This window comes from Oncorhynchus nerka, linkage group LG28 (assembly GCF_034236695.1).
Source record: "Oncorhynchus nerka isolate Pitt River linkage group LG28, Oner_Uvic_2.0, whole genome shotgun sequence".
Classification (NCBI taxonomy): Eukaryota; Metazoa; Chordata; class Actinopteri; order Salmoniformes; family Salmonidae; genus Oncorhynchus; species Oncorhynchus nerka.
The window spans coordinates 29,519,564-29,544,159 of NC_088423.1; the positions used below are offsets into that span (position 1 = coordinate 29,519,564).

The 24,596-nt window shown below is 41.0% G+C and overlaps 1 pseudogene; it reads left to right on the forward strand.

Moving 5' to 3' along the window:
- The first annotated feature begins 9,461 nt into the window (after positions 1 to 9,461).
- LOC135565557 (zinc finger protein 503-like) lies at positions 9,462 to 11,830 on the forward strand (annotated as a pseudogene).
- The last annotated feature ends 12,766 nt before the right edge of the window (positions 11,831 to 24,596 follow it).

Consider the following 24,596-nt stretch of genomic DNA (forward strand, 5'->3'; position numbering starts at 1 on the left):
CACTCAGCCGCCATACCGCTCAGGAAGGAGATGCGTTCTGTCTCCTAGAGATTAACGTATTTTGGTGCGGAAAGTGGAAATCAATCCCAGAACAACAGCAAAGGACCTTGTGAAGATGCTGGAGGAAACCGGTACAAAAGTGTCTATATCCACAGTAAAAAGTCCTATATCGACATAACCTGAAAGGCCGCTCAGCAAGGAAGAAGCCACTGCTCCAAAACCCCCACAAAAAAAGCCAGACTTCGGTTTGCAACTGCACATGGGGACAAAGATCGTACTTTTTGGAGAAATGTCCTCTGGTCTGATGAAACAAAAATAGAACTGTTTGTCCATAATGGCCATCGTTATGTTTGGAGGAAAACGGGGGAGGCTTGCAAGCCGAAGAACACCATCCCAACCGTGAAGCACCGGGGTGGCAGCATCATGTTGTGGGTGTGCTTTGCTGCAGGAGGGACTGGTGCACTTCACAAAATAGATGGCATCATGAGGAGGAAAAATTATGTGGATATATTGAAGCAACATCTCAAGACATCAGTCAGGAAGCTAAAGCTTGGTCGCAAATGGGTCTTCCAAATGGACAAGCATACTTCTATAGTTGTGGCAAAATGGCTTAAGGACAACAAAGACAAGGTATTGGAGTGGCCATGACAAGCCTTGACCTAAATCCTATAGAAAATGTGTGGATCGAACTGAAAAAGTTTGTGCGAGCAAGGAGGCCTACAAACCTGACTCAGTTACACCAGCTCTGTCAGGAGGAATGGGCCAAAATTCACCCAACTTATTGTGGGAAGCTTGTGGAAGGCTAGCCGAAACGTTTGACCCAAGTTAAGCCATTTTTAAAGCAATGCTACCAAATACGAATTGAGTGCATGTAAACGTATGACCCACAGGGAATGTGATGAAAGAAATAAAAGCTGAAAGAAATTATTCTCTCTACTATTATTCTGACATTTCACGTTCTTAAAATACAAGTGGTGATCGTAACTGACCTAACACAGGGAATTTCTACTATGATTAAATGTCAGGAATTGTGAAAAACTGAGTTTAAATGTATTGGCTAAGGTGTATGTAAACTTCTGACTTCAACTGTAAATGCCTTCTATGCTCACTTAGAGGCAAGCAACACTAAACCATGCTTGAGAGAGTATAGGCAACAAGCCACTGATCCAGACCTTTGGAACAGCTACATTTTACAAAGTCTAATAAATCCATGAAATGTAGCCTATACCATCACAATAAATCCATTATTTATTTTAAACAGGTCTACAAAACACATGATATGAAGAAAATAGTATGAAGAATACAATTGAACAAAGGTGAATAAAATAGAAGGGTATTTTCTCAGAGATTTGAGGGTGTGCACACATGGCTATTCTGTGTTGAGTGTTAACAAAGAAACAGGTCCTCCCATATGCCTAATGGAGAGTTATTTCAAATCCAATTGTATTGGTCACAAAGACATCTTTAGCAGCTGTTATTTTGGGTTTAGTGAAATGCTTGCATTTATGCAACTTCAGTTGTGATACAAATGTTGGGCTATATGTTTTGATTTTTGTATATATTCTAAGGCTGCATGATGCAACTCTATTGATGACTTTTAAAAAGTATCATGAAAGGCATGAGCTCTGCTTTATTTTTAGCGCATGTCTGTACACACTTTATCAGTCTCTCACTCACAATTTGCACTTGATAATGCCTCGGATTTCCCGGCTGCATCCCCTTTGTATGGCCGTAATGCCCCCTAAAAATGCCATGCCTTTTGCGGCCTGTGATCGTTGTGCCCTTGGGCTGAATATAATCATTATAATTCCCTTCTCCCGGCTGTGTGCCGAAGCACCACTCACATGACTCGCCGTCACATGATCGGGTTTTTCTCACAGGCTACAAGTGAAGACAAACACATTGGGGAGGCAACTGCATGCGTCCTTATTCAATTCCGAGGCGCATATTGAAGATATTGGAAGAACTGTCCAGATGTACTTTTCGCCAGCCAACAAGATGAGTAGGCCTAACGAATAGCAAAAGCACTAGCCTATGCCAATCTACTAGCCACCATAGTACAAACATTGACTTACTCTATTCTGTGCAAAAAATAAATACTGCAAACATAGTCTGGGACGGTTGTGGGATTCGATACATCCTAAATTAATACAACCACTAGCATCAAAAAAACAGTTTTAAGCAACGAGCCTGATGCAACAGATGATAACGCTTAGCTTAAAATGTTGATAAACTTTCTTCACATTATAAGCGCAGCAATGTGCACACGGCAGTAGGCTATAAGCACGAGATTCCGTTAGCAAGAAAACACCATTCTCAAAAGTGACCACAAATGTGATTATGCATGTATGGCTTTCATTATAAAGGTGCATTTTTATGGTGAACATTATCTTCCTCAATCTTGAAACTCCCACGCTGAATATGTATGCCATTTAGGATCTATACCCGTTGTAAAACGGATTAATGTGCTTCACTTTAAGAAGTTATGTGGACATTTTAGTTGTGATAGAAAACAGCAAAACATATAGGCGTATGGGCTAGGCTACATGAGGTGTGCGACTATGATTTGAAAAGGTCTCAAAAAAATCATGCACTGTTTGCCTGGGCATCATTCACAAGTGATAATATATCATTCACAAGTGATAGGCTAATATTGTCACCCAAAACACTATTCTTGATTTAATATTTTCTTTACATATACTAAATAATATGTGTGATTTTTATTTTATTTAGAATGGACCATTATCATGCACCTGTCTCGAAACAGGGACAGCGGGAAAAAATACATGTCATCTATGCACTTAAATAGCGAATGGAGGTGGTTCATGGTGGTACATTTTCATTCCAGTCAAGTAGGCTATACTCCTGTTGTAAAGAGAAGCAATGTCCTTAATATTAGGAAAGTTGAGAAATAAATATAGTAGGCCTAGCCTATAGAAAGCTGATGGGACCTTCCTCTTTTTAATAGAGGCCATCACTCTGTTCTCACGCAATTGCATAGCCTATAGAAATGTTGTGCAACATGAGCTCATGGGCTTTCATGAAGTGTTTTATAGAGTGCGGAGTATCAGTCAGTTAGCATGTTTGTGGTGTGGGGGGGGGCTGGGGGGTCAAGTGCAAGTTTTGTTTCAGGAAATCAAGGTGAGGAGGGGGATTATTTAAAATACTCTTTGAAGAGGTAGGGTTTCAGGTGCTTTTGAAAGATATGCATGGACTAGCGGTCCTAACTTCAGGGGGAAGCTGGTTCCACAAATGGGGTGCCAGGACAGAGAAGAGCTTGGACTGGGCTGAGCGATAGCTGCGGCCAACAGCGAGTTGCAGTAGTCCAGACGGGAGATGACAGTGCCTGGAATAGGACTTGTGACGCTTCCCATGTGAGGTAGGGTTGTACTCTATGGATGTTGTAGAGCATGAACCTGCAGGAGTGAGTCATTGCTTTGATCATGCTCTCCATAGCCGATGTGAGTAAGACCTTTAAACAGGTTAACATTCACAAGGCTGCAGGGCCAGACAGATTACCAGGATGCCAGTGGTGGCTGCTGAGGGAGAACGGCTCATAATAATGGCTTGAACGGAGCGAATGGAATGGCATCAAATGCCATGATTACCATTCCACTCATTCCGCTCCGAGCCCGTTCTCCTCAATTGAGGTGCCACCAACCTCCTGTGCAGGACCCATACTCAGAGAGCATGCACTGACCAGCTGGCAAATGTCTTCATTGATATTTTCAACCTATCCCTGACCCCGTCTGTAATACCTACATGTTTAAAGCAGACCCTCATAGTCCCTGTGCCCAATAACACAAAAGAAACCTGTCTAAATGACTAGAGCTTTAAATTCCTTAGTGTTTGGCGATTAGGCCTGGCTCGCAGTCAGCGTTCTAATTCATCCCAAAGGCGTTCGATGGGGTTGAGGTCAAGGCTCTGTGCAGGCCAGTCAAGTTCTTCCACACCAATCTCGCCAAACCATTTCTGTATGGACCTCGCTTTGTGCACGGGGGCATTGTGGGCGGTAGGTAGCCTAGTGGTTAGAGCGTTGGGTCAGTAACCGAAAGGTTGCCCGATCGAATCCCCAAGCTCACAAGGTAAAAATCTGTTGTTCTGCCCCTGAACAAAGCAGTTAACCCACTGCTCCTAGGCCGTCATTGAAAATAAGAATTTGTTCTTAACTGACTTGCCTAGGTAAATAAAGGTACAAAATGTATTAAAAATTGTCATGCTGAAACAGGAATGGGCCTTCCACAAACTGTTGCCACAAAGTCGGAAGCACAGAATAATCTATTGTATGCTGTAGCATTAAGATTTCCCTTCACTGGAACTAAGGGGTCTAGCCCAAACCATGAAAAACAGCCCCAGACCATTATTCCTCCTCCACCAAACTTTACAGTTGGCGCTATGCATTCGGGCAGGTAACGTTCTCCTGGCATCCACCAAACGCAGTCTATTCTCCTAGCATCCACCAAACGCAGTCTCGTCCTTCGGACAGCCAGGTGGTGAAGTGTGATTCATCACTCCAGAGAACATGTTTCAACTGCTCCAGACTGCAATGGCGGCGAGTTTTACACCACTCCAGCCGACACTTGGCATTGCGCATGGTGATCTTAGGCTTGTGTGCGGCTATTTCATGAAGCTCCCGACAAACAGTTATTGTGCTGACATTGCTTCCAGAAGCAGTTTGGAACTCGGTAGTGAGTGTTGCAACCAAGGACAGATGATTTTTACGCGCTATGCGCTTCAGCACTCAGCGGTCCTGTTCTGTGATCTTGTGTGGCCTACTACTTCGCGGCTAAGCTGTTGTTGCTTCTAGACATAACAGCACTTACCGATGACCAGGGCAGCCCTAGCAGAAATTCGATTAACTGACTTTTTGGAAAGGTGGCCTCCTATGAAAGTGCCACGTTGAAAGTCACTGAGCTCTTCACTAAAGCCATTCTACTGCCAATGTTTGTCTATGGAGAATGCATGGCGGTGTACTCAATTTTATACCCGTCACCAACTAGTGTGGCTGAAATAGCCGAATCCACTAATTTGAAGGGATGTCAAAATATTTTTGTAAATGTAGTGTATGAGCACTTAAGCAGGCCAAAATTGATTCTATATAGGCCTAACCTACTTGAACTCATAAAGAGGTGTAATAGCATTTTGTAATAACAAAACCCCTACACAGGTGGACCCATCGAGTGGACGATGGAGCTATCAATGTTGGTGGTTCAGAGGGTATGTTAGTGACGTCATTTTAGAACCTCCCAGACGCGGAAAATCCTCTATCTGCTCTCCCCAGTTCGAGCTCTTGAGGCTCAACTGCTGGAAAACTCACGCGCGCTACATTTGTAGCCTACAATGTCCCATTGTAGCGTATTGTAACAATGTAACTGATAAATGTATGGAGCGATATGTGCATTGCAACATTAGTTAACAAAGGATTACGTTTGCTCAGTGTTTTCACAGATCTTTCGTTTCACTTCGGAACATGTTGTTGTTAGCCTTTTATGTCAGGTAACGTGGTTCTATGCGCTCTTTTTCACCTTTTCCCTCCGATTAAAATGTGTAGGTCTGTTCTTCACCGTGCATGCTTTTTCCTGGAAGATGATCCTTATTTATTATATTTCCATTGACTGCGAAGAAGCTATGATAAAACACATAGCTTTGGGAGGTATCCATGGTAGGCTATAGGCAACTCATTCCCAAAAATCATTGGATGCAAGAATAAAATAATGGGTGGTGAGATAGCTGATATGCTTGACTAGCCTACTACAGAAAAGTGTATAAATCATTATGGACACCAAAAAAGCAAAGAGCCTTCTATACACTCGCTGCGTGTGCATAATTGAAAACGTATTTAACGTTTTTCATGTTTAAAGTATTAAATTATGTTATTCCTAGAGGCTTGTATAATTCAAAGACTCCCTCTATAAAATGTTAAATCTATTTCTAAACTAAATTTAATATCATATTTGTTATGTTGCCCTCGCTGTCGCACCTCTGCTAAAGAGGCATATCCCAAGTGCTTTATTCCTATAGTGCAAAGCTGAAAGTCCAACTCACAGCCCAAGCTAGCCTACTCCCGTTCTGCTGTAAATAATTATATTTACATCTAGGGAGTGATTCATAAAAATGTCGCCGTTATGAAATATATGGGGACATTTAAAACGTTCTATTTAAATATCATGAATTGTGGCCACGAAAAATGTGTTCCCATTTAAGGGTAATACTGAGTATTTGGTGTCTGGTGTAGAAGCTCATTCGTCATACGGACAATAGAGGGGTTTCGCCTGACGCTGGGAATTTATGGTTGCCCTTCTTTGCCCTAATAACTCACATATTGTGTCACAGGCTGACAGCCCTTGCAGAAAACAGCTAGGCTGCTGTTATCAATCACATATCTTTGCATATTGTGAAACTTTCTCACCCTGTTTTACCTGACAGACTCAACATTTGGAGGAATAGAAAGAAGGGGCCGTTTGCTCATTCTTGTTTTCCTTTAAAGTCCACAGCCTTTCAGGGTCATGAAAAAATATAATATTTGTCAGACACTTTTTTGCTTACTTAGTTTCCACTTTGTAGGTCTATTACTACCAAAATAAATGTCACAATGTAATTGAATTGATTTATGTTTTTATTGTTTAACTTGTCAGGCTACAGTTAATTAATGACAGTTTTGTGCACATAGGGTAATGAGGAAGGCATTCACAAATTACACTCAGTAAAATATTATGGTCTAAAATGTTAAGAATAAATCAAATCAAATATAATGCCATTGTAGGCTATGCATCATATTAAATGTAAAATACATTGGGATACAATGTAAATTCATTTTAGATATAGCCTTTATATTCTAAGCCTCAAAATATAAAACATTGATATGATATTGATATGGTTTATATAACAAAACTGCTATCATATAATGCTAGCCATTAGGCCTATATGAAAAGGCTACAATAAATTGAGCTTCGTGTGAATAGGCCTATAGGCCAATGTCAAAAGTGACACTTTAGTAAAAATGTATTATTGTAATATTCTGTCTATAATTCTAATATGTTGTTAAACTATCAATTATGTAGCGTACATATTTTACACTAGTTCTATTTTGTATTTTCGCTTCCCAAAAAACGTCCAATTAGGCTATCATATAACGTCAAATATTATATCCTATAGTTTTCCTATCCCTGTCAACCAGTGTCCCTCAATTCTTTGAAGGCCTAAAATAAATGTATTTACTTTTCCAGCTGTTTTTCTGCCCCCTGTGACCGTCCACTCCAGGTTTTCTTGCTCTCCAATGACCTGTCAAGCGGATTACCGCAGAGAGAGATTAATGGTAGAGGCGGGTTGCAATAATAATCGTTTTGTTTGAAGTGACAACTTTGATAGGCGTTGATTTACTTACAAACTGATAGGCTTTTAATTGAGCGCCTCCATTCCGATTGAGATGAAAGGAGGCCCCGCATTGAAAAGCTACCCGATTGCCCCCGAGCCTCAATACTGATTAGCCATCTCAGCGGTGAAGAGTTCAAGGTATTTTAAACTTCTTTTCTCAGCACTCTGACACACAATTTCTCTTTCCTTTTCTTTTTCAGTCACCCCTCTTTTCTCCCTCTTAAATAAAATAAATCATTTTAATTGTATGTAGGCCTAAATAAAATCGAGTTGACATATGAAATGTCTGGACCAGTTTTCTGTTCCCTTTTCTTTGTCATTTTATTGGGGACATAACCATGTGCCAGAGGCAATGGCAGGTTTTTACGATACGTGCAGAGATACGTTTGCATCTGCGGGAAAGTGGTTGTTTGTATTGCTGAAAACCCAGGCCATTATGTTTGACTCAGTAAATGTAAAACTTAGGCTACATGTTAACATGTGTTGGATAAGATTGGCACCTGTCCAGAGTGACTTTTCTATGGGGAACTTTGCCCCACACTAACTGTGTTGTTCTAAATGTTGTTGTTCTAAGTATTCTATATAGCTTGCTAAGCAACACTACTAGAGTGACATTTAAAAACACTTTCTCGTCAGAAGGAATGGGGCACAAATGTGCCTTTTACTTTATTTTAACAATGAAGCAAATTATATTAAAATGAATTTAAATGTAGGCTAATATTAGCCATAAAGTTGCATTTATATAAACTTATTGAAGTCCATTATGGCCTACCAATTATTGTCCTTAGGCAGGAACATGAACATTACTGAAATATAATAGTAGACATTGAACTATTTCTGACAAATTATCAAACATCCGAGCACTAAAAGTTCATGGCATCTTTTAAGCCGTTTGGGACACTTTCCTTGTATGAAGTATTTGACAGGAAGGGGAAAAGTTTACTTAGTCCAGTGAATCTGCGAAAGATTGGGTTCTCCGGTCGCTTTGCCTGCGTTAAGTCCTTATAAAATCTGCTTAGCCTCGTCCTTTAATTTTCTGCTCAAAATCCTTATTAATTTGCAAATACCGTCCTAAATCCCATGGACACTATAGGCTATGGAGAAGTGGCATAGTCTAGCGCGTCGCTGTCTACCTATTGTCGATGCTTATACAAATTGAATTTAACACGAGGATGATTTATTTCGTCCAAATGAAGTGTCTCTTTTCTCAGATGCCTCTCTGTCTTTCCATTTGTCCTTTTCCCCATGCAGCCACGCTCGCATGTAATCATCTACAATAGCTGACATAAATCAAGGCAGGATTGACAGCCACTGACAAATACCTGATTGATTGCGGTGGAGCAGAATTGACAGTTGACGGAGGCGTGAAGATAGAAATAGAAGGGGTGTATATTATACTGAAAACATGTGACATTCACATACCTCCATCACTGCATTGGTCTGTTCCTGTCAACGCTTGTCTGATTGGGGAATTCAAGCTGAAGTGGTTGATCTTCTGGTTGTGGAATATAATTTATATAGGAACATGTCTGTAAACTAAAATACAGGGTTATATTTATTGATTAAAGATCTTGGTAATATAGCTCAAAGGTGCCGAATACATTGCTTATTAGTGCATTAGGGTCTAGAGAACAAACTAATAATTAGGCTATTTAATGCAGGCTATAGTTTCATTAATACATTTCCCATTTCCTAAATATCATGTAGCCTATATGCCTTCCAGTAATAACCATTACCACATCGCCTACCTCTACAGCCAAATACGTTCACTGTTTTGAAAATGCCAGAAAGACTACTATTTCCAGACTTGGGTCTATATACTTTTTTAGACATTGAAAAAACAAAACAGGCCCTGCCTCAAGGATGGTGAGAGTCCGTGAGAGCGCACACAACAACCCAACTATTTCTCCTCACTATCTCCTCCCCCGAGCTGTCAATATAGAGGCGCTTACAAAGAGGCAACGTCACATCCCCTTGACCCTCCAATCACCTCGGGGTCCCATTTGATTGGAAGGCGGCAAAGGCTTTAATCTCGGACTAATTCAGATGCTTTTGAAGTGAACATTTCTACCAGTTCGTACTTCGGGAGTATAGAGCGCGGTCAAGTCAGGAGACACAGAACGCGCTATGCCCATGGTGAAAGACGCAGCCACGGATCCGCGATAACCTCGCACTCACTCTCGTCTACCTTCTTCCTGCTTACCAACCGCACCTTCTTCGTTTCCTCTCATTATACGGATTATTACACGCAATATCAATCTCTTGATTTTCGAAAGAGGTTGTATTTGCTTTTCTTGATGAATCTGATAAATGAATTACCGACTAATTTCGTGAGAATTGGGACATGATCACATCGCCCTCGGTATCTGCTCTGAGAAATAGTCGTATTCATCTAGTCTGGGAGAGCATCGACTCTCGGAATATCATCAACAAGCCTTTTCTTCACTCCGTTCCCCCGTCGGACCATCTACGGCAAGCTAACCGAGTCCCCATCAAGGTTTTGAAAATGCTCACGGCACGATCAGGACACATTTTGCATCCAGAGTATCTTCAACCGTTACCATCTACCCCGATTAGCCCTATTGAGGTAAGATTTCAAAGACTAGTAGAATAAATGCTTCAAAGTTTCATGTTTGTTTTGTAAGCATTACACATAGAAACGGTTATCCCGGAATGTAAGACATGGAATAGCATAAATGAAAACTCTTATTATATTGAAGTGGAAATGTGGGCTATTCTATTATAAAGATGATTGGTAAGGGAAATTGTTATGAATTTAGAAACTGGGAATCTTAAATCTACTCGTAGAGTTCGGCTATTCTCGAGTAAAAGCTGCGCACTGCGCACAATTATTTGGATAAGGACTCGGACATTCCGTTTCTGGTTGCATTTCGACCAAAAGTCCTATATTGTTTATTGTTTGTATTTTTTCAGTACTCTATTTGTAAAATTATAGGTTTTGTTTTCTCTACAGCTAGATGCTAAGAAGAGTCCGTTGGCACTGCTGGCGCAGACATGCTCTCAAATCGGTAAACCGGACCCCCCTCCTTCCTCCAAGCTATCCTCTATAACATCAAATGGATCTAGTGACAAGGAGTCCAAATCCGGTCCATTAAAAATGAGTGACATCGGTGTGGATGACAAATCCAGCTTCAAACCCTATTCCAAACCGTCAGATAAGAAGGACTCGTCCTCGGGCGTCTCGAGTGGAGAGAAGACTGGTTTCCGAGTGCCGAGCGCCACCTGTCAGCCATTCACGCCACGGACAGGCAGCCCCAACTCTAGCACTTCTGCCTCGCCCATGCCGTCAGAGGGGAAGTGTGGAGACAGGGAGGACAAGAAAGATTCAGATTGTAATAAAAATGGCACAACGGACGGATCTGGAACCACTAACAGCCACAGCAGGATAAGCGTGAGTTGCGGTGGAATTAACGTGGAGGTGAACCAGCACCAGGAGACAACGCCTGGGTCCAAAGTCATGTCTTCGGAATCCTCCTCTCTAACCTCCGTTTCATCTGCTTCTGGACTCGGGTCAGGACTTGTAGCCCCAGTCTCTCCTTACAAACCGGGTCAGACAGTTTTTCCCCTGCCGCCTGCTGGCATGCACTACCCCGGGAGTTTAGGGGCCTACGCTGGTTATCCGCAACACTTCCTCCCCTCACGGCGGGAGCCTGGTTAACGCACAGCTGGCCAGCATGGGCTGCAGTAAGGCCGGATCCAGCCCCCTGGCCGGGGCCTCTCCACCCTCCATCATGTCAGCCAGCCTGTGTAGAGACCCTTACTGCTTAAGTTACCATTGTGCCAGCCACTTAGCGGGCGCTGCCAGTGCCTCTCAGCAGTGCCACGACAACGCAGCTGCCGCGGCCGCTAACGCGATGAAATCTGGGTACCACCATGTACCCGACACACCTTTGCACGGCATGCACTCCTCTCCGCAATCTTTCAGTGGACATCCTTTGTACCCCTATGGTTTCATGCTCCCCAACGACCCCTTCCTCACGTCTGTAACTGGGTGTCGGCGAACGGACCCTGCGACAAGCGTTTCTCCTCATCCGAGGAGCTGCTGAACCACCTGCGGACGCACACAGCCTTCACCGGGGCGGAGAAGTTGATATCGGGTTACCTAATTCCTCATCGTTAGCTAGTGCTGCGGCTGCTGCGATGGCATGCCACATGCACATGCCACAGTCAGGAGGCCCTGGAAGCCCTGGGACACTGACGCTGAGGAGTCCGCATCACGCGTTGGGACTAAGCAGCCGTTACCATCCGTACTCCAAGAGTCCCCTGCCTACCGGAGCCCCTGTCCCTGTCCCCGCAGCCACCGGGCCATACTACTCCCCCTATGCCCTGTACGGCCAGAGACTCACCACAGCATCAGCGCTGGGATACCAGTGAAACACACTTGACTTTTGAAAAGTTTATAGTTATAAAAATGCAAATATAAAACTTTTATATCAACGCTCAACCTAAGGGCGGGATCCGTGAACTCGGTATTTATTTATGTCGGCTGAAGGCGGATGATAATAGCTACAAATGGAAGACATTTGAGAGACTCGAAGTGCATTATGTTTAAACTGAACTCTATAGGTAAAGTGAAAACACACATGGTAGAATACTAATAGGCTAAAATAAGGGTTTTCATTTCGATGTTCATTTGAAATTGCTATGATTGTATTGTTCTTATTTAATGTCTCATTGAGAAGATAATTATTTACATGCATGTTTGTTTCTTAAACTCCCAAATTGTCCACATCATTTTAAATTGTTGTTATTTTTCAGGTGTAAACCATGGAAAGAGAATTGGTATTTTTTTTGTATGTATTCTGGAAAAATAAGAAACAATTCTGTTCCATATTTCCGTGTGCCTCCTTTTATGATTATAACAACTATCTACATTTTTAACATGCTATTTCATTAAACATTTTCTGGTTTCATAAACATTTTTAATGGACATCATGAAATGTGCTGATTGGGAGGTTAATCTTATTAACTGGTTACCTATACAGTATAACTATAACGTTATTTACGAGTAGGCTACATTTTTAGAGTACTTTATTTCTATAGGGTAGGCTAAATGCTATTTTTAGCATGATTCATTGTTTCTAAACTATATAGGCCTAATTTTAAATGCTTGAACGTTGAAACACTATAGGCTTTAAAACTAAACACACAACTTCGAATGCATTTTAGATAGAACATTATTATAGCTGAACATCATGGTTGTGTGTGCGATCCAAAACGGGATACATCCATCAAAGCATGTTCATAATTGTTGATTGCAGATGAGCTTTGACATTTATTTCTGTAGTGATTTAAGCAGGAGATTCCCAAATAAGTCTCGTTGGCTATATATAGTTTTATCCCGAACTTCAATATTTGATGCACAAATTGTCTCGACAGTGCCTGCGTAATGTTTCCCTCAGCAACAAACCGATATCGCCTCCTTTAGAAATGCGGTTAGGCTATTTGCTTATCTATCTCTGAATGTATAATATATTGTCTCAATATTCGCTAGTCATTTAAGATCCATTCATTATGACTATACCATAGCCTACTAAAAACAGAGGGCAAAACTCTAAAATGCTTTTCAATGCATAGGCCTAAGGGAATAACGTTGTCTAGGACTACTTATTGAACGTTGCGCATAACTGGTTTTTAGAATCTCTTTCTATAACCTAACAATTTCCACGTTGGCCCCACTTGAATAAAGTTGGTGGAAATTGACTGATTTTAGAGACATAACATTGAGTGATTCTCAAAGATTTAAAGGAGTATTTGTCTTGTCTAGGTGTCAGATGATTGTGTTCCAGAGTTCAAAAAGTTCAGGACCATTTCAAAATGCCATGATCAATAGTTTAAACTAACGAATGTTATCACACCAACTTCTAAATATCCACCCGACTGTACTCAGGGCTATAATATAATTAAAAAGCGAACTAATTCATAAATATAAAACATGCATTGTAGGCGGTTAATATCTTGAATTTAAACAGGTTTGCAGTTCCGTGGTATTTTTTTATATTGAACTTAATCAACAGTTGGCTTATAGGCATTACTGCATCTTTGCTCTGTATGGGAAATGTTATTCAAGTGTAGCCTGGCTTCCTTTTGCTAAGTTTAACGTCACACAATATTAAATTACATGGTTATAGACAGTCTATTAGTACAGTAATTAATCATGCCTTGATTATTGCATTTATCAGAGAAAAAGCAACCACATTTTTAAAGACATAAGTCGCCATATAGGTATTGCTTTTCACTGAATATTTCCACACCGGGCCTACGAAATGGGCCTATGCCCGAGGTAGGAATAACATGTTGCAATCAAGATATAGGTTATATTACTCAAATACCAATAGCTAATGGGTTAACACTACAAGTCCACATGATTCATTCATGTTTTAAATTGCATAATTGGGAAACTTGGAAATGGTGGAATTAAAGCAGAAGTTTAATTATTTTCATAAAAATATGTTAAGGTCTTGTGCCACCCCTTATCAAACACACATATGTTGTGTCTGAATATATAGTTGACAGGCCTATAAATCTTTATTTCTGTTCTTAGCTGTCGGTGTAGCTAGCTGAGAATAGCTTCAAGCTAAGGCCAAGATATTCTCCTCTACCGGCACAAACTGGTGTGAGGCACAATGTACCATTTCCTTAATTCTGTGTGAAAGGCGAGAAGTCACACACAGTGGGCGTGTCTGAAGTGACAGGCTACAACAGAGAACAACAGCCCTAGAGCATTGATCACTGCCACACATCTATATCTATTGGCTCATCTGTCCATCAAACGCTTGTGTTTCCACTTTGCATCTATAACTCATGCAAATACATAGCTATACTCTGGAAATGTTCTTGAATATGAATGAATGAAGTATTTCTAAATGATTTTGGCCTCTGAATGATCGCTACACACATCCACCCTGTCGTTGGTTATTTAGCTGAATACCATATTACAGAGATCTCTCCTCGTTTCACCAACAGCTATTGTCAAACTCAACTTCTTTTTGTGTGTGTTTGTGTACATGTGTGAGTTTGTTTGTGCATGAGTATGTGTGTGTTTGTGTACATGCATGCATGAATGTGTGTGTGTGTGTGGAGGCCCACACACAATGGCCTAAACTGATGTAATGATGGTGAAAGGGAGCGATTTCCATTTTTACCCACATCATGGTGGCTGTGTATGGAGGTCCCCGGTGGAAGGCAATTTATCATGTCCCCCTCCCCTGGCCTGTCACTGGGTGAACAGGCAGGCACATGTGTGCATGAATTACCACCACTACCCCCTTCCGCTGGCTCACAGTGTGTAAAGCCAACAAGCAGAGGAGAAAAATGACTTTGCTACAGCATTAGTGCTTCATACCAGTAGTACATTCACTTAGTATTTTACTAAGTCTCAAAATTGTCTGAAAGGACTATGAGATTATAGGGAGGAGAGAACAGTCAGTTTATAGCACAGTGAGGAGGAATATTATTGTGCTGTATTCTTTTCTTTTAACTTAAAAAACATGACAAAGGGAAATATAGTTTCTAATAATCCATGATTCTGTGCTGACAAAATCACTTACACCATTATTTAAATTTGCATTACAGTTTTGAGACAGAACAATGTGAATTGATTATTGTAAGTGAGTGGGAGGTTGTTGGTGACAGACACAGCAAAAAAACACACAAGTCACAGAGGTAGAGGTTAAGTGAGGTTCATTCCCTAATCAGGCCCAGTAAACATTTAACAGGTTGGGGTCAAGGGCAAGGCTTTTACAAGGGTTTACAGCCTTAATCTAAGCAGGACCACTGTTCCCATCTACATCTGGTACCACAGCATGGTGAGGAGGGGAGTGGGAGAGCCTTTGTTGTTGATCTTTGAAGTCTGCATATCTATCACCCGTACCAAAAACACTATCTTAACTGGCAGGTTATAAACATAAACTGGCTTATTGGGGTCCTATTGATAGTGTTTGGCCATGCTTCTTCAACACTGAGTAATGTTTCAGAGCAGAGGTATGTGGTGGAGGACATATGAGTAAATAACTTTGATAGTATGTCATGACAACAATTACGTGAGGTATGTGTTGAATGGCTCGATTATAGCTGTGGGTTCCATTCTTCCCCTAGTTTATGTAACATACCAAGTATTAAACCTGGGTGGTTTAATGATACACCACAACAGATACTATTAACCCACCAAGCTAAAGCCTCTAAGAGTTAACACAAATCATCGGGTCTCGGGCCAGACACTGATCCTCATCCCACAAGCACAGTTCAGCGAACAACATCTGCATCGCCTACTCTTATGACTTCTCAGATCCGTGGTCTTAAAAAAGAGGAGCCATTTTTAGTGTTCGGACAGCAGTGATACCATACCATCTTTGACCCGCCCACAATGTAACAGTGCAGGAAACCTGGCAGGCAGAGCAAGGCCTTGGGAACCCTGAACGTGAGTAACACACCTCACCCTGTAGTCAACCCTCCCTCCTAAATTACCTTCACTGCTAAAGCTGTCATTAGTGGGTGTAAGGCACAATCTAAAGACACGCTGTCGTCTGCCAATGCCAGCCTATAGTTTGGGTAACAGCTGTGTCCATACTGGAGAAGCAGCTATAATGTTCTATCCCCTTTCTAGACATAAGTCATATATGTTTCCTAAACACTTCCACGTGAATGTGCATGCTACCATGATTACAGATAGTCCCAAATGAATCGTGAATAAGAAAGTTAGAGACGCATATATATCATACCCCAAGACATGCTAACCTCTCACCATTGCAATAACAGGGGAGGGTTAGCATTTCTGGGTGGGTATGATATTTATGCCTCTAACTTTCACTCATCATTACTCACGATTCATTCAGGACTATCCATAATTATGGTAGCATCCCACATGAATGTAGAAGGGTTTAGAAACAAGTTTCATTCTTATTTACAATAAAAGTGACTCCAAATGAGACAATACATTATTTACCATTAATTTCTATTGGGCACAAAATCATCTGAACCCAACCAAAACAAACAACAAATGCATGTAACAAGTTTGTAGAGTCGCAAGCTTGATGTCATCATTGTGTGCTAGAATATGGGACCAAATGCTTAGCTTTTGACTGCTTTAGTACACATAAGTGAATTTGTCCCAATACTTTTGGTCCCCTAACATGGGGAGACTAAGCAAAAAAAAGTGCTGTAATTTCTAAACGTTCACCTGATGTGGAGGAAAATACCCTCAAATTAAAGCTGACAGTCAGCACTTTAACTTAATTGAAAAACAATGACATCCGGTATGCCATCTAGCGTCTACCTCCTACCATCTAAATACACCATAAGGCCCTGTACTATGAAGGTGTGGCGCTAAAACAAACCATCGTCTCACAAACCACATTTCCACCCACAGCTTTTCTGCAAGTAAAGTCATACCTCATACAAAAAATCATTACAGCTGTGATGGAAACCATAGCCATGGGAAGTTGGGGTGATAAGGGCGCTGCAGCACCACTTGAAAAAACTATAAAAATGGAAGAAAATGTAAAAATATATTTTTCACAAAAACTGGGCCTTTAATAGTCCTATATTAGTGGACGATACAGATCTGTTGCTTATTTGACTCTGGAAACCATGCAGTTAATTAGGCTACAGATGAAATCAATTATGATGAATTTCTCAGGGTGCTGAATGTGCACGATATGAGCTTGATGCTTCTTTCCAATAAATGTTGAGGGTCTTATTCTGGTTTTTATCCAAAATAATCTCAGCATGTAGACTAACCTACCCACAGAGCCTACTTGCACTATATCTGTGAGCTGTTGGCTAGAGCTCACGTACCAAGACCAGAGTAGTAACATTTGCTATTTAAGGTTTGTGACAAAACTATCAGTAGGGTTAAAAATAGATTATTATTCGGGTAGGCTACATGAAAAATTCTGTGTACACCATGTCATCACACACTGATTTTAATCTGCTTGGTGGAAACACACCACTGGTGGGAAAATGTGCATATTTTCTTAAGGTGGATTTTGAATATTTGCATAAAACCTGTTGTCAGTTGGATGGACACCTAGCTACTGACAGTGATTTATGATGGTGAGCCATTGCGATGGATATCCACAACTTTGTGATTGTAGTAATAAAGCCATAAAAGGAACAGCATGAAACAAAGCAGGGCTCAGGAGGGCGCTTAATCAGCTCGCAAACACATCCACTGCATCAAGTAAAATGACATTATCACCAAGCGGATACTAAATCTAACATCAATTAACATCGTCAACGGTCACACGTCATATCCATCAGTGCTAAAGCATGCCATTCTGACAGGCTGATCCTTGAAGGCAGATCTCCCAACTGAGAACCATAATGGAAACCATTTCACCCCCAAAACCAATAGGGCCCAGCCGTGACGTCATCTCTCAGAGCAGTCATCCTCAGGGTCTCTATGCTGCCACCTACTGAAATGTCATCTCTCAGTGCAGTGTGTCTCTCAGGAAAAGTGGGGTTTTTGAAAGGAACCATATAAGGAGAAGTGGGGATTTCAAAGGAATCTTTTAACACTAGCAGCACTGGAATTCCATAACTACTAGAACCGCCATGACTTGATATTTCAATTATTATTACTATTTCCAATATTCAATAATAAATAATACATTGTAAAGTTATGGTAGCTAACGTAAGCTAGCATTTACATTACGAAAACGTAACATTACATACATGGGTACTGGTAGGTAACATTATATACATGGGTACTGGTGGTAGGTAACGTGACATACATGGGTACTGGTAGGTAACATTATATACATGGTACATATACATGGTAGGTAACATTATATACATGGGTACTGGTAGGTAACATTATATACATGGGTACTGGTAGGTAACATTATATACATGGGTACTGGTAGGTAACATTATATACATGGAAACTGGTAGGTAACGTGACATACATGGGTACTGGTAGGTAACATTACATACATGAGTACTGGTAAGTAACGTTACATACATGAGTACTGGTAGGTAACGTTACATACATAATATCCCCTTTTTTTTCTTGAACTGAAATTCCTTACTGTCATCTCACCGTCTGACTAACATCCGATAACACAAACGAATTCCTAGGTGTATGTTTGAAAACCCTCACTTCTCCTTATGGTTCCTGACTGAGCCGAGGATCCATGCATGAATCCTCCTCACATGCACACAGCTTTAAGTGTGATTTTCTCTCCTTGTTGTTACAAATGTAAAGTGCTCTCTCATCCAGGTGACATGTGACAGAATAGGATGGCATTTACATTTTACATTTAAACACTCTTATCCAGAGCAACACAGAACAGTGAGTTAATTACCTTGCTCAAGGGTACATCCACATGTTTTACCTAGTTGGTTCGGGATTCGAACTAGCGACCTTTCAGTTACTGGCTCTTAACTGATCATTTATGCCACTAGAAACTCCCAACTCACTCGACGAGACACCTTCTCCTGCTTAAGAAATCCTAATTGAGAATATTCACATCTGCTTTGGGATCTGCGCTATAGTCACTATGCAGCTTTTTCACTTGACCGATCATTTGCCCATTTCCCTGTGTCTGATAAAAAATATTTTATGGAAATGCACCCATCTTCCCGGATCCATAATGGGCCATGGTGGAGTTGAGTTTTGCACTGATGAGGTTGTTTTCTGTCATTGATGAATGTAAATAGCTGAGAAAATGTCAGAGTAGGAGCTTCAAAGGGCTCATTGCCTTAATTTGACATAATCAATGTCTCAGTATCTTGAGGGCATTCCAAAACACGATCACAAGGTTACTCTAATTGTTTGAAGCTGTGTGAATATGATAATAGGCAGAACCACTGCATATGTCCTGGTGCATAGTCACCCACTGTACTATCAAAGAGAACACTATCCCAGTTAATTTGAGAACAAACCATCCTTTCACCCCTCCCATTTTGACGGGTTGAGGTTTCAGTCCACCACATAATTGGTGTCTTTTTTCTTAGTTCTTCTCCATGAATGAGCACCAAGGACGTGTCATTGGGCCTTGCTTCCATGATGTCATCTAGATGGGACTGGAGCATAGCATCAATCCACATTCCTTCCCTTCTAATGCCAAGTTGATATGAGATCCAGATCCTTTATATCAGGGGTCCCCAATTACATTCAGCCGTGGCCCAATTTTTCCGGGGCCGGAACACTGCATTTTGACCGCAAGAATCCTGAACAGATAGTATTTGACAAAAACGGACTAATTTCAAACCGTGATTACATTGGAATAGGGCCAGATAGGCCTATGCCTCTCTTTTATGCGTGGGAATACTTGAACAGATTTCCTAAATTATAATCAATCACCTTGAGTTGATTTGCTGCAGATTTTACAGTCTTATGTCCAACAACGAAATTATTGAAAACCCGGAGGCCAATTAAATCACCCCAGGATTTATTGGTGAACCTGCTTTATATCTATAAGAAGATATTTAATATTTTCCATTCCTGATCAGACAAATCATGACTCTTATTACAAATACATAATAACACGTATTCTTCAGATATATTCCTTAATAGAGTGTTTCTTTTTAAAAGTCCAAATTTATTTGAAGATAATCATCAGTAGTGTCCACGGCCATAAAAAGAATTTGGACCAAGGTGCAGCGTTGTGAGCGATACATTTTCTCTTAATTCTAAATGACACAGACAAAACAATACAAAACAAGCCGTGACGCTTAAGGCTATGTGCCATCAAACAAAGTTAACATCCACAAACACAGATGGGAAAAAGGGTACTAAGTATGGTTCCCAATCAAGAACAATAATAGACAGCTGTCCCTGATTGAGAACCATCCGGCCAAAACATAGAAATAGAAAATCATAGAAACACAAAACGCCAGAATGCCCACCCCAACTCACGCCTTGACAAAACCAAAATAGAGACATAAAAGGATCTCTAAAGGTCAGGAGGCGTGACAAGTAGTTCAGTAGGCTACTGTTTATCATGCCGTTTTGTTACAGAATGTTTTCACATTTTTATGTAGTTTAGTCAGATTATTGATAAACAAAATGGCTGACAACATACTACATGGGAGTTGCCATTGTCTGGACTGCTGCTAAAACATTCTACTTCCTGATTCTCTCCAGACATCAGTAGCAGGAGCCAAGTATGAAAAAGGGGAGAAACAGAGCAGCAATATATAACACCCATGTGATTTATAAGAGCCATATTTATCAAGTTGATATAAACTATTCAACTATAACCAGCCGACACCTTACTCTAGCGATTCATTCACGTCAGACTTTGAAATGATACCCCCCTCCTCCCAACACACACACACACACACACACACACACACACACACACACATACCACCACCACCACCAACGCTACACAAACCTCCCTTCTCCCTATACTCCAATAGATTCCTATAGAGACTTCTCAGAGAATATAAGAGCAGGAGAAGATGAGGAGCCTTTCTCAACTCATCCAATGCAGTAGGCCTAAGTGATGATGCTACAATGTACTGTATCACACATTGATCGGACTCTGAGCACCATTATAGAGGGCAGGGGCATTAAATAGACAATGGGACTGGAGACAAATAGGACCAGAAACAGACACAGCTACACACACAGCCCCAAAGAAATACAAGCTACGCATCACTTTTACGACTTTAATGTATTTTAGTGTTAACTGTGAAATTGAAGCTCAAATTACCTACCACTCCTGTTGTTGGTGGTGGTAGGTGTTTATGTGTCTTCTGCCCTGAGGGGAAAGTGTAGAGGCGATATATTGCCGGCATTATAGGAAGTAATATCGTGCTGAGCTGAGTGTTTCTGCATACAATAAACCAATGACCTATTTGGAGGGGCATGTTAAATGTATGAGGAAGAGTTTAGGGAGGGAATTATATGTTGTCTTCAGGTAATGTGATAAAGAGTTTCTGTCATGTATAAACAGGAACTAAATGTAAATGCAATACTTTCCAGACAGAATTGAAAAATGTATTACCGCTACACATTCTTGAGGAGATTGCATTTAGCTCCAGTAGGTAGATGAAGAGAGATAACTGGTGAATGTATAAATTATTTCATCGAGCCTCACTATCAACAAGCAGGGTGGTGTTTTGGAGATGTTCACATTGTCATCGTTCACTATAGCTCAGATAAAGATCAATCTTGGAAGCAGCAAACATTGTCTTTCTTTTCATTTTTGTGTCATACATTTTTTATCCAGCTCCTGTGGCACATTTTGGACCTCCTTTTATAGATGCCACAATGTGAGTTTACTGTCACAGCTCTGTGGGCAACACCTGTCCCCTCCTGAAGCCTCCCCAGATCTGACAAGTGAGATGGAGATGTCTGTTGGCTCATCTAGTAATTATCTCACACTCTCTCTCTCTCTCTCTCTCTCTCTCTCTCTGTCTCTCTGTGTATGTGTGGAAACTATCGGCTCTGTGGAGGTTCAGCTAGCCTCACCTATGCCAATGTACCATGACCTCCCACAGCAGAAGAAGAGCAGTGCTGCTAGCCCTGCACAGCTGCACACCACATGCTCTCCACTATCTGCCTGTAAGCTGTTATTGTCCGTGGCAGTGGACACAGTAAACACTTGATGCAGTCAAACTGGACCCGAGTAAGACATTTACAATGACAAGTCCTTGAGTGGTTTGGCACAGTGGGAGATGTCATCACTGTCATCATCTTGGGTGGATTGTCTTGGCAGTATTTTACAGTAACTTGTGGTAATGACATACAGTTGCAGGTACACTCTAACTACTCTGGTAACTAGAACCTTTTTTTGCTGTTAGAATAGGTACATAATAGTATGATTTAATTTGTTTTAATTTATTTTCAAATGAGTTATCAGTTTTGTAACTACACCAATAAATTGCATATCCATTTAGGCCTAAATACATGGTATAGGTGGAATATCATGTCAGTAGCAAGATTTCTATCCAACTGGCAAAAGATTTTAATGCAAATTGTCTGCACAAAATCAATAAGTGCATTTTCCCACCAGAGATGTGTTTCCATCTATTTTACTTGTTGTGGATAAAGGCTGTGCATTAAACACATTTCCATCGCATTTCCAACTCTACTGATGGTTTTGCTGCAAAATGTTGGCACATGTGCTCTAGCCAACAGCTAAGAGAAACAGTGCGGGTATAGCCAATTACAGTTGAAGTCGGAAGTTTACATACACCATAGCCAAATACATTTAAACTCAGATTTTCATAATTCCTGACATTTAATCCTAGTAAAAATTCGTTGTCTTAGGTCAGTTAGGATCACACTTTATTTTAAGAATGTGAAATGTCAGAATAATAGTAGATAGAAGGATTCATTTCAGCTTTTATTTCTTTCATCACATTCCCAGTGGGTCAGAAGTTTACATACACTCAATTAGTATTTGGTAGCATTGCCTTTAAATGGTTTAACTTGGGTCAAATGTTTTGGGTAGCCTTCCACAAGCTTCCCACAATAAGTTGTGTGAATTTTGGCCCATTCCTCCTGACAGAGCTGGTGTAACTGAATCAGGTTTTAGCCACCTTGCTCACAAATGCTTTTCAGTTCTGCCCACAATTTTCTATAGGATTGAGGTCAGGGCTTTGTGATGGCCCTCCAATACCTTGACTGTTGTCCTTAAGTAATTTTGCCACAACTTTGGAAGTATGCTTGGGGTCATTGTCCATTTGGAAGACAAATTTGCGACCAAGCTGTAACTTCCTGACTGATGTCTTGAGATGTTGCTTCAATATATCCACATACTCTTCCTACCTCATGATGCCATCTATTTTGTGAAGTGCACCAGTCCCTCCTACAGCAAAGCACCCCCACAACATGATGCTGCCACCCCGTGCTTCACGGTTGGGATGGTGTTCTTCGACTTGCAAGCCTCCCCCTTTTTCCTCCAAACATAATGATGGTCATTATGGCGAAACAGTTCTATTTTTGTTTCATCAGACCAGGGCATTTCTCCAAAAAGTATGATCTTTGTCCCCATGTGCAGTTGCAAACCGAAGTCTGGCTTTTAATGGAGGTTTAGAGCAGTGGCTTCTTCCTTGCTGAGCGGCATTTCAGGTTATGTCGATATAAGAATCGTTTTACTCTGGATATAGATACTGTTGTACCTGTTTACTCCAGCATCTTCACAAGGTCCTTTGCTGTTGTTCTGGGATTGATTTCCACTTTTCACACCAAAGTACGTTTATCTCTTTAAAGGCAACGCTACCAAATACTAAATGAGTGTATGTAAACTTCTGACCCACTGGGAATGCGATGAAAGAAATACAAGCTGAAAGAAATAATTCTCTCTACTATTATTCAGACATTTCATATTCTTAAAATAAAGTGGTGATCCTAACTGACCTAAGACAGGGATTTTTACTATGATTAAATGTCACGTATTGTGAAAAACTGAGTTTAAATGTATTTGGCTATGGTGTATGTAAACTTCCGGCTTCAAGTGTATGTACATGAAGGCAGGGTAAAGTGACTAGGCATCAGGATAGATAATAATAACAGAAAAATAAAGAACAGAGAAGCAGCAGCAAATGAGGAGTGTAAAAGTGTGTGGGTATGTGTAATGTGTATGTGTGTTTGTGTTGTGTCGGTCTTTGTGTTTGTGTGGGCGTATGTAGTGTATGTGAATGTGTGAGAGTGTCAATGTAGTGTGTGAGTGTAAATGGTTTGTGTATATATATAGTCTAGTGAGGGTGTATATGGCTTGTATATATAGTCTAGTGAGCGTGCGTGGGGTCAGTGTGCGATAGAGTCCGTGCAGATAGTTTGGGTACCATTAATGGACTATTTAGCAGTCTTATGGTTGGGGGTAGAAGTTGTCTTGGTGCCTGTTGGTCCAAGAGCCAATGCTCGGTACAGTTTGCCATACGGTAGCAGAGTGAACAGTCTATGGCTTGGATAGCTAGAGACCTGATATGGAGGATGGTACCAAGTGGTGATGCAGCCAGTAAAGATGCTCTCGATGGTGTAGCTGTAAAACGTTTCGAGATACGAGGGCCCATGCCAAATCTTTTCAGCTTTCTGAGGGGAAGAGATGCTGCCGTGCCATCTTCACGACTGTGCGTGTGTGTGTGGACCATAGGAATGTGGACACCAATGAACTTAAAGCTCTCGACCGGCTCCACAACAGCCCTGTCAATGTGGATGGGAGTGTGCTCTCCCCTCTTTCTCCTATAGTCCACAATCAGCTCCTTGGTCTTACTGACATTTAGGGAGAGATTGTTGTCCT